This window comes from Malus domestica, chromosome 13 (assembly GCF_042453785.1).
Source record: "Malus domestica chromosome 13, GDT2T_hap1".
Classification (NCBI taxonomy): Eukaryota; Viridiplantae; Streptophyta; class Magnoliopsida; order Rosales; family Rosaceae; genus Malus; species Malus domestica.
The window spans coordinates 24,511,038-24,523,567 of NC_091673.1; positions in this window are offsets into that span (position 1 = coordinate 24,511,038).

Sequence of the window (12,530 nt, forward strand, 5' to 3'; positions counted from 1 at the left end):
GCTTAAAAGGAAGTTAGCCCATAAGAAGATCTAGAAGGAAGGAAGCCCAAGGCTCAACCGAAGCCTAGAAGGCGGAAGAAGCCATTTTCTCGACTAAGTGCAAATCACTTGAGCCACTTGCTCACCTACCTAGAAGTTAAGTGGTGTAGACTAATCAGCCCAAAAGTACTTTACAATGGTAGTACAAGTAAAAAGTTGATGAGTCGCTACCTTTCAGCCACATTTGGGCAAGATCGATGCTGCAGGCAGCCAAGCCAAATCATCTATAAAAAGGGAAAGATAAATCAGAGATAGGGACACTCAATCAAACAAACAAATACACAAACTCTGCTCAAGCCAGATTTGCATACGAAGCTATAGTTAGCACCAAGTCTTTATCCTTTTCAGGATCAACTTTCACCAAAAGCCTTTGTAAAAGCTCTGCTACCTTGTCTGAATCTTGCTGTAGTATCGACTCCCTCCTGTAAACTCATCTCCCAATCTCCCATTCTAGCACTCAAACCCTTTGTAAATCACAAAGAAAGGAAGTTACAAGACGATCAGCCTTGCCCGACAAGGTGAAACCTTGCCTGACCCTCTTTGTTCTGTCTTTTGATTCATAAATCTAGTAACATGATGTATACTTCCATCTGTATCCAAGTTATTTCTAGCAAATTTATGATTAAAAGGCTTCTTGGTTCTTGGATCTGGTCGGTTTAATGGTGCCCAACCATGCAAAAGATAAAGTTGAAATCTGTACTCATAGTTTGACCAGATCTAAGTTCTAAACTTTCGGGCATACAAGATTTATCAATCAAAAGTCCTTGGTCTCAAGGAATAAAAAAGAACTTTATGTGGACTTAACCCATCCACGACAATCCTTGATAACAAGAAGTTCGAAGTTACTTGGAGCGCAAGTAATCAGCCTATTTCTTAGTTTTACTTCTGTTATATTATGATTGCCACAGAAGTTTGAGTATAGAATTAATTATGATGGGAAGCCTCAAGGCCTATACTTAAGGCCATACAAAGGCACCTATCTGGGTTCGTTTTGCTCTTCGGGCTCGAGTGATTAAAGTATAACAGTTGTAATACTTCTGCAACAATGAACCAACCATTATATGTTTGAGTACTTGGTTAGTTTTGATTGCGAGCCTTAAGGCCTACACCTAAGGCCCCACAAAGGCACCTTTCATAGCTAACTTGGTCTCTCGGGCATATACAATTAAACTAAACATCTGTTTTACATCTGTCATGCTAAAGATGGCAGTGGCACGCCTGAACACCTAAAGTTAATTTTGATTATAAGCCTCAAGGCTTACACCTAAGGCCCCATAAAGGCACCTTTCAAAATTAACTTTGTCCTTCTCTTACAGCCCGCCAATAAGCAGAAGCCCGACAGACAATATCAACCGGCGCCAACCTCTTGGGGAGCTGTGTGCTCGTCGGCCAGGAAACGTCCCTATCGGAAATTCCTCCAGACGAACATAGTTTTGGCACGCCCAGTGGGACCCTTTGATCAAATCTTACTTGTCAAAGAAATATGTCAGAAATAATTGCAGATTTAAAAAGGCCGGCTGTTCCAGAAAACATAATTAATGAAGACTTGCAAACTACCTTGTTGCAAATGTTGCAAAGATTGGAATACGCCTCCGCATGCTTCATAAGGAAAACAGACCTAGTTATGGGACCAACTATTCCCATATCTTTACCTCTACTTGGGGAAAAAGATGATGGGAAAGAAGAAAGGAAAAAGCTTGAGGCCAGCCAGCCAGATGAAGAAACGACCTTGGTAAAAAACCCACCTAGCCTATTAATATTCTTACAGAAAGATCAGGGGCAAGTCGAAGCAATGGTGGACAAACATGCTGATCCCTTTTTAGAGGCCCTAGTAAATATGATTAATTTAGCATGGGCCGAGAAGGGGAAAGGAAAGGTTGCAAGGGAGACAGAAGAAGAAAGGCCGGCTGACAAATCCACAAAAGGGGTGATCAAATTACCTGAACATCCAAAAGCAGCTATAATAAAAGGGATGGTTTTGTGCAGTAGATGCCAATGTGAGTGTGAGCTCGAAATACCACCAGCGGGAGTCCTCATTGATCATGAGCTGATCAAGAGGAAAGAAAAAGAGGAAAGAAAAAAAGCCCGCGAGAAAGCTAGGCGGACAGCAGGAAGAGATACTTCCCGAAGTGTTTTTCAGCGGTTGGGAGGGGATTCCCAACCTAAAGCTTTATCAGAAGTGTTTCGAAATCATGAAGCTTCTGAGGAGGTGGAAAAGAAGTCAAAAGAAATGATAGGATAACAAATCCTGTCAAAAAGAGAGGGAGATAGGGCATCCTCAATATGGCCATACAGGAAGAGAAGTCAAAAGAGAGGGAGATAGGGCATCCTCAATATGGCCATACAGGAAGAGAAGTTAAAAGAAATGATAGGATAACAAATCCTGTCAAAAAGGATACTCCTGCCCGTCTTGAGCAAAATGGTACGTGGTCGGGAAAAATGGGCAACCCGCCAAACAAATGGAAGCCTTCATGATTAGAAGGGTCCAGAGGCAGCACAAAGCCTACATGAACTCTTTAAAGACTCCCGCGACGTCTGAAGCCTCCAAGAATCAAAAGTTTGAAAAAACATTATCTGGGGGAAGTAGTCAGTTCCACTGAATGAGTAAAAAAATGGTGGAGAGGGCTAATAGCAAAACAGAAGGCGAAAGAAACCATGTACCACAAAGCCTACACCCTGGGAAGTACAGGATCTTGAGGAGAGCTCAAGAAGATATGATAATGATGCTAACTCCTGGATGGAGGACATAACCTATTTGTTTTGGAATTGTTTCGCTCGAAAGGAGACTCCCTTCTAATCATTGGTGGATCTTTTCGACGAAGTGCCAAAGCAGATACCAGATTCGGGCATAAATCAACAGGAGGGGGCGTCAGAACCACTACTCCCAGAAGATGCGATGGCCTGGTTAGATGAGTTTATGGGCCAAATCGGGAGCAAGAAAGAAGACTTTTCGAGCCTAGCAATTTTCATATCAACATGACGTATGTGTTATCCGCCATGTTTGGTGCCGAGCCTGAACAGCCCGCCACTATGGAAGGTGACTATTTGATAGCAGAGCCAATGATGGCCCATGTCAGTGTTGAAGTAGTTGGAGAGGGAGAGTTGGGAAAAGCTGAATCATTCGAAACATCCAAGGATGGTCCATTAAGGATCTATACAGATAAAATGGTGTTCAGCCGCCCAAACGTGTTGCTAGCCAACCATCTTAAGCTAATATATGTTGCAGCTCATTTGGAGGGGGTACCTTTCAAAAGGGTTTTGATTGATGGTGGAGCGGCTGTTAGCGTACTACCAGCCAAGCAAATGAAGAAGATGGGGAAAGGTGTAGAAGATCTCATTCCCACGGACCTCACGGTTTCGAGATTTTAGGCGTTATCACCAAAACTCATGGGATATTGCCCTTAGAAGTGGACTTGGGGTCCAAACAAATCATGCTGGCGTTCTTTATGGTGGATTGCACTTCCACCTATGGAGCATTACTCGGAAGGGACTGGATCCATCAAGTCTCGCCATACCCTCAACTCTACATCAGCAAGTTGTTGTTTACCATGAGGTAGGGACGGAGAGACCAGGCTTTTGGGAGATGGTGGAGGCCGAATCACGGCTATTTCTCCCTACCACCAATGTTGCAGAGGCAAGTTTCTACAATCCCAATGTAGGAATTCTGTAGTGTTCAAGAGCAGATAAGAACGGCCGCCCTACCAAGGTGACGACCCAAAAACTCTTAGAACAAGGAATGCTCTTCACTAGAGAGGAATGGGATAGACCATGCATCGTCCCAATATCCCAACGCCATCAATGATAAAACCAAAGAGAAAGGATCAAGTAATGGCAGTCAGGTCCTTGATCAAAAGACTGTTGGTGTATGGGAGAGGAAGAAAGCAAGAAAGGGAGCTCTTAGAAAAAGAAGAGCAGGAATGGCAGCTAGGAACTCTGACCAGCTAGGATAAAAGTAGAGAAGAGCTTTGCGGAAAAGAATTGAATGCGGCTATATGAATGGCCGAGTGCATATATGACTTGGATGGGTCAGACGACTTGCCTAAAAGCTCGGAGTTAGTTGAATTTTTGTGCGCAGAGCCTGACAAGCCACCACCAGAAGTTCAGGATCCTTTGAAAGTCATTGATTTGGGGAGAGAAGGAGATCCAAGACCTATACAAATAAGTGGCTTGTTAAAAACTAACGATTGGACAAAGATTGTTTGTCTTCTACAAGAATTTAAAGATTGTTTTGCTTGGCATTATACTGAGATGCCAGGTTTAGATTTAACCTTGGTGGAACACAGAATGCCCATCAATGAGGGATATAAACCTATTAAGTAAGCGCCACAAAGGATGTCAAAAGAAATAGAAGAAAATGTCAAAGAAGAAATTGAAAGACTAGTAAAAGCTGGATTTATTAGACCTGTCAAATATATGGAGTGGTTGGCCAACATTGTACCCATTTTAAAAGCCATAACAAAAGCAGTACGATGTTGTGTTGATTACAGAAATATTAATGGCGCTACACCAAAAGATTAATATCCCATGCCCATGGCTGATCTATCCATAGATGCAGTGGCAAAACACAAAGTCTTATCTTTTATGGATGGAAATGCCGGGTATAACCAGATAAAGATGGCCCAGGAAGATATACACAAAACAGCTTTTAGGTGTCCCGGGCATGTGGGTGTTGGAAATGTGCCCTAAAACCAATCATATGATGATACTTTACGGACATTTCACATGTTAAACTAATCTAGTTTAATATCAAAGGCAAAGATTATTGTTTTAAGCCGTCTCATATAAATGTTATATGCTTAAACGATAAGTCCAAGGAATATGTATTTAGGAGAATGTAATTTAAACAAGTTAGATTTATGAGACCATTCTCTTTCTTATACATATCCTAAACGTTCCTGATCATAGGATTGCCAATTGGGCATTGACAGTCCGTTAAGATCAGTATGTGCTATGTCTTCTCTTAGTGAGAGTGACTGGTCTCGAGTCATTGGTGTGACTGACACCAAGACAAGTACGTAGGTGCTCAATAAGGAATGAGTTCACTGAACACGATCAATGAAGAGTTCTCATACTCATGTCATATGAGAACTCATGGCTGAGATAATGCAAAGTAGTCCTTTAACTTGAGGCATCATAGTTGTCTTGTGGTTAGGTCCTTGATCTTTGATTATGTCAAAGTCACTCCATTCGCGGGTGTCCACGGCATAGTTGAGGTTAAGCCACTTAGCCATGGAGGCAAGTGAATGTGCAACAATGGATCTCTAACCTTCAAACCGTTTGAGGGAGAATACTTTATGATATGATTAAGAATCTCTGGCCAGAGTATGAATGAGATTTAGGAAGTCATTCCAAATCACATTCAAGGTAATCATATAAGTATATGAATCACATTGGATAGTAGACATGAATAAACTATCAATCCAAACAATGTGGTCAAGAGTATTGTATTAGAGAAAGACCGTATTGCATTGTAATCCTAAACTAAATAGGTTCTCCACCTCTTCTGATTAGCTTGGGTAACCATGACATACTGCTAGGTGTCACTCATGGTTTGTGGAAGCCCTAAACGTGTATAATCACTAAAGGGAGAATTGAAAGTAAGTTTCAATTCACAATCGATTTGAAAGAGTTCTAATCGCCCATTGCCTCGCTAAAAGGAACCTAATGGATCGTACACCGTGTAAGGTAGAGATTGAAGAAACAACGGAGATGAGTAAGGATAATTAAATGGTTTAATTATTTATTTATGGCTATAATTAATTAATATGTTAATTAATCAAACGAATAAGTTCGTTATAGACCTAGGGTTAGTTTTGGGCCGCAAGGCCCAATGGGATTTGAATGTCAAGCCCATTAACTCAAGTTGTATGACAACTTGAATAAACAAAGGGCTTGAAAGCCCAATAAACCCTTAAGGCCGGCCATTTAGAGGAGGGTAGTGAACTTGCTTTAATTACAAGTTTGCCACTCCAATGAAGGAAGGTATAAATATGACTTTATAGCCAAAATTCATTTAGGGTTTCTTTTGGAGAAAAGATGAGAACACAAACTCTCTTTTCTCTCTAAGAGGCCAGCCACCCTAGAGGAACATAGCTAGCAATCTTACTTCCTTTAAGTCACTCATTTTTTCTTAAAATCTTACCTTGGTGTCGAGACTTAGAGGTTCTCAGTTTTGAGAACTTGGAGAAACCTATTCTTCCATCCAAATCCATGGAGCTAAGAAGCAAGGAATGAAGGCCCTATCTCTTGGGTGATTATCCTTTGCTTATGCAAAGAGGAATCAACAAAGGTATAATTTCTCAACTCACTTTGTTTTGAGTTGAGTCTTGGTTTACCTAACTACTAGGCTTTGAATTTAATGGGTAATGTTTTGTTTTGAGTGCATGCAAGCATGATTCCGCCTTTAATTTGTTAATTGCATGCTATAGATGTTGCTCAAATGAACATGTTTTTCACAAAATTTCCTTCAGTGGGGGCATATGAATACCTAGTCATGCCATTCGGGCTCAAGAATGCTGGTGCAACCTATCAAAGGGCAATGAATGCCATCTTTCATGATTTGATTGCCCAGAACATGGAGGTGTACATCGATGACATCGTGGTGAAATCCAAAACAGAAGAGCAGCATCTGACAGACCTCAGACAAGCTTTGACAAGGATGAGGATCCATAAACTAAAAATGAATCCAAAGAAGTGCGCGTTTGGAGTGAAAACGAGCAACTTCTTGGGATTCCTGGTTCATCAAAGAGGTTTAGAAGTGGACAAAAACAAGTCTCAGGCAATAATGGAGTCACCTTCGCCCACCAACAAGGTGCAACTTTAGAGGCTGCTAGGCAAAATTAATTTCTTAAGAAGATTCATTGCCAATTTTGCGGGCAAGATCCAGTCGCTGACTCCTCTGCTGAGATTGAAGGATAAAGAAAATTTTGAGTAAGGACCACCACACCAAAAGGCTTTTAACAGCATCAAAGCTTATTTGACTTATCCACCAGTATTGGTACCACCTCAAAGAGGAAAACCCTGAAAACTATATATCTCTGCTTCAGAGAAATCAATCAGAAGTTTACTAGCCCAAAACAATGAAGGTGGGAAAGAACAGGCGGTGTACTACCTCAGTAGAATTCTGACTGAGGTAGAAACAAGATACTCCTCAGTAGAAAGATTGTGCCTAGCTCTGTATTTCACTGCTAATAAGTTGAGCCATTACATGTTACCTTGTCACGTGCACATCATTGCCAAAACAGATGTGATAAAGTACATGTTGTCAAAACTATTGCTAACAGGAAGGATTGGGAAATGGATTTTAGCATTATCAAAGTTCAGCTTTCAATATGTACCCCAAAGGGCGGTCAAGAGCCAAGCAATTGCTGACTTCTTGATAGAGCATCAAGAGTCTCAAGATGAGATTATCAATATCCAGGGGACCCTGGAGGTGACTAGTGTTTGGATCCCACCAGGTAAGGGCATTTCGGGCAAAGAAGAGTGGGTCCAACAAGCAATAAAAAGAGTAACTGGCCTATAGATTACTCTTTGGAGGCTGTATTTTGATGGTTCTTGCACTCAGAAGGCTTCTGGAGTTGGGATTATCATCATAAATCCCCAAGGTGTTCACCATTATTACGCGCTCCTCCTAGATTACCAAGGGAGCACCAACAATCGGGCAAAATATGAAGCCTTAATAATTTGCTTGGAAATCTTGATAGATATGAGGGCAATGGAGGTAGAGGTGTTTGGTGATTCAGAGTTAGTAATAAACCAGCTAAATGGAGAATTTAAGTGTAGACATATCAACATGGCTGGGTATTATTTGGCGGCCACGTAATTGTTGAGCTACTGGGATTCGAATATATCAGTTAATCATGTCCCTAGGGGATCCAATCTGGCGGCCAACGAGATGGCACAAGTAGCCTCAAAAGTACCAATCCAGGAAAGGAAATATGGAGTAGATGTTGATATTCAAAGAAGAAATCTTCCTTCTATCCTAGAAAAGGGATTCATTCTAGATGTAATGGTTCTAGAAATCGAGATGAAAGACTGGAGATCGCCTATCATTCATCATTTAAAAGATCATTCTTCACCCACAAGCAAGAAGAATAGACAGCAAACAACTAAGTATGTCTTATGGGCGAAGAACTTGCTAAGGAAAACTCCAAATGGGCTGCTATTGAAATGCCTAGGCCAAGAGGAATCTATGAGAGTAATGGCCGAAGTGCATGAAGGAATATGTGGGGCACATCAAGCTGGAACGAAGATGAGGTGGTTGCTTAGGAGGTATGGGTATTTCTGGCCCGACATAGAAAAAGATTGCAAGTCCTATGCCCGAGGCTGTGAAGAATGTCAAAGGCATGGACCCCTCCAACATGTGCCTTCAGTACCTTTAAATCTAGTGGTCAAGCATTGGCCCTTCAAAGGGTGGGCAATGGACTTTATCGGGCATATTTATCCAGCTTCTAGCAAGAGGCATACTTTCATAATTATGGCGATGGATTACTTCACCAAATGGGTAAAAGCCTCGGCCGTAAAGACCATAACCTCAGCTGCAGTCAAGAAATTTATTGAGACTAAGATTCTGCACAGGTTTGGGGTGCCCGAAACTATAGTCACGGATCGTGGGCCATCTTTTATTTCAAAAGAAGTTGAAGAATTTGCAAACAAATACAAAATAAGGATGGTCCAGTCCATTCCTTACTACCCTCAGTCAAATGGCCAGGCAGAGGCCAGCAATAAGATTTTGATAAACATTATCAAAAGAATGGTGACAAATAGTCCAGAAAGGTGGCATGAAAAGCTAGGGAATACTTTGTGGGCATACCGAACCTCTAAGAGGGCAGGAATGAAGACAACTCCTTATGCTTTGACTTTCGGGCAAGATGCGATTCTTCCCATGGAAATCAATGTAAGTTTTGTCAAAATTCAAAATCAATTTGGGTTACACAGTGAAGAGTACATATAAGCCATGTGTCAAGGGATTGAAGACTTAAATGTAGCCCGAATTGAGGCCTTGAACCAGATTTAGGAAGGGAAAAGAGTTGTTGCCCGAGCTTATAACAAAAAGGTAAAACTAAAGTGTTTCAAGGAAGGAGGTTTAGTATGGAAAGCAGTCATCTCTTTAGAAGCTCAACTTAGGGGCTTTGGGAAATGGAGCCCTACATGGGAAGGTCATTTCATTGTTAGTCAAGTATTAGACAAGGGAGGATACTACTTGGCGGACATCGAAGGAAATTGGCAGAAACATCCCATAAATGTCAAATTCTTAAAAAAGTATTGTCTTACATTATGGGATGTTAGGGATTGTTATATTGAAGAAGATGTAAGATAAAGCAGGCTTCGGGGTACCGGGGTGCAGTGTTTGTTCATCAACCATTCAAGAAAACAGAAAGATAACAGTTGTTAAAATGATGTTTTATTCATTTCGACAAATTGGTGAAATTTACATCAAATTCAGCTCCAATGTGCTATGCTCGATTCCTTCTAGTTACAGTGGTGTCTCGACCAGTTTTCTGGTGTCTTCATGAACAAAACTCGATCAGGTGATCAGGTTATGCGGCCAAGATAAGCCTGGTAGAGGACCCTTAATGTGAACCTTCACCAGGTGTGATGGTGAGGTTCGACTTATCGGGGCAACTACCAGGATGGTGATCCCTTGACCAAACTTGTAAAGTTCAAACAAGCTCAGAACGAGGAAATTGCCTGACCAAAAGTGTTAGGGATAGCGGGGTGTTTGACCAAAGGTGTTGGAGATAGTAGTTATTTGACGAAAATCCTTTTTCTCACGTTTTAGGAAACTCCACGTGAGTTCTGAGGAACCTATTTCCCTAGTTTTAGAAGAAAACTTAGAAGGCAGAAACGTCCGAGGGAGATAAAGGGGAAGGTTGAAGATGATATGTTGGCTCGGCATAAGAAGCTTTTGGCTTAAGTTATTTGTTCAAAAATGAAGATTTAAGCCGGAATTTATAGGAACATCAGAGGATAGCTCAAAGGTCATGGGAAGAGCAAGAAACGCGAGATTGCATTAATCACGTCCAGAAGACACAAGTTCCGAGAACAGGTGAACATGCGCATGCGGCTATTCAATTAATATTGGTGCCTGGAATTCCAGCCTGAATAGTAATTGAAGGGGGCACTGTTTGGGTTAAAACTGGAACTTTGGGCTCAAAAGGAAGTTAGCCCAGAAGAAGGTCTAGAAAGAAGGAAGCCCAAAGCTCAGCTGAAGCCCAGAAGGCGGAAGAAACCCTTTTCCCGACTAAGTGTAGATCACTTGAGCCACTTGCTCACCTATCTAGAATTCAATTGGTGTAGAATAGCCAGCTAATCATCCCAAAAGTACTTTACAATGGCAGTACAAGTAAAGAGCTGATAAGTCACTACCCTTCAGCCGCATTCGGGCAAGACCGATGCTGCAGGCAGCCAAGCCAAATCATTTATAAAAAAGGAAAGAGAAATTAGAGATAGGGACACTCAATCAAACAAATAAATACATAAACTCTGCTCAAGCCAGATTTGCATACGAAGCTGTAGTCAGCACCAAGCCTTCATCTTTTTCAATATCAATTTTCACTAAAAGCCTTTGTAAAAGCTCTGCTACCTTGTCTGAATCTTGCTGTAGTATCGATTCCCTCCTGTAAACTCATCTCCCAATCTCCCATTCTAGCACTCAAACCCTTTGTAAATCACAAAGAGAAGAAGTTGCAAGATGATCAGCCTTGCCCGACAAGGTGAAACCTTGCCCGACCCTCTTTGTTCTATCTTTTCATTCATAAATCTAGTAATATGATGTATAGTTCCATCTGTATCCAAGTTATTTCTAGCAAGTTTATGATTAAAAGGCTTCTTAGTTCTTGGATCTGGTCGGTTTAATGGTGCCCAACCATGCAAAAGATAAAGTTGGAATCCGCCCTCATAGTTTGACCAGATCTAAGTTCTAACCTTTCGAGCATACAAGATTTATCAATCAAAAGTCCTTGGTCTCAAGGCATAAAAAAGAACTTTATGTGGACTTAACCCATCCAGGATAATCATTGATAACAAGAAGTACGAAGTTACTTGGGGCGCAAGTAATCAGCCTATTTCTTAGTTTTTCTTCTGTTATATTATGATTGCCACAGAACGTTTAAGTATAGAATTAATTCTGATGGGAAGCCTTAAGGCCTATACTTAAGGCCCTACAAAGGCACCTATCTGGGTTCATTCTACTCTTCGGGCTCGGGTGATTAAAGTATAACAGTTGTAATACTTCTTCAACAATGAACCAACCACTATATGTTCGAGTACTTGGTTAGTTTTGATTGCGAGCCTCAAAGCCTACACCTAAGGTCCCACAAAGGCACCTTTCATAGCTAACTTGGTCTCTCGGGCATATACAATTAAACTAAACATCTGTTTTACATCTGTCATGCTAAAGATGGCAGTGGCACGCCTGAACACTTAAAGTTAATTTTGATTGTGAGCCTGATGCGAAACACAAATTAAACCCTCTTTTTATCAATTGTAGTAAGGAATGTAATTAGGGATCGTTCTAGGCCGGGGATTAGGAGGGATTGCTCAATCACTTAAAAACTGACTCAAAACGTAAAACAAAGTTTAAAACACTAAAGTATACTCAAAGAATGCAAAACTAAACTCTAAAACACTAAAACAAACCAAAAGACTCAAAACTGCCCAGAAACACTCAAAACTGCCTTAAAAACACAATCGGGCAATTTTGAACACAAGCACAAATTTGGACGAAAATAGGTTATAACTTGACTCAAGACACTTAAAAACACAAACTAAATTGATTTCTAACTAAGATGACTCAACAAAATAAAGGGGGATTTGGTTTTGACGAAATTAAAAACAAAACAGAAACTTTTTAACTTGAACAGGTTTTAAAACGAATTTGATAAAAGTGAATGGATGGAAAGCTAGCTAAGGGGTTCTTCTCCACACATGTCACACTTGCATACAAAACGATTTCCAATTGCTTTTCAATAACCCATGAATTCTCAACACCCCAAGTTAATTAGATATGCTTAAATTAACTTTCAGATTTCCCTTAAGTCAATGAATTGGATGGAAAAAGCGCATCATAACCAAATTATTCCTCAAAATTTCCCTACATGAAAGCGCATAATAGAGATACAATCAAAGATCATTACGTTCAATGGAAATCATAAGTATTGACGAGGCACTCGTAACTATGAAAGCGCATGAAACTTATGCCAAGAATTTACTTAACACGATTATGATCAACAACCTTTACTACTTAAGAATATAAGTTCATAACGATTAGGTGAAACTCCCTTATATCCTAGCATTAGATTTATGAATGAAAATTAAGCGTGCACTCTCAACCAACACACACAAATCAGTTTAATTCAAATAGATAAGCAAATTGAATCCACAACTTATGAAACGCAATTGAAAGTAATCAAATCATATAGCAAGCATAAACATGGTTTCGAATCCCCCCCTAGCCAAGGGGGTTTAGTTCCTCATATGCACAAAGCAAG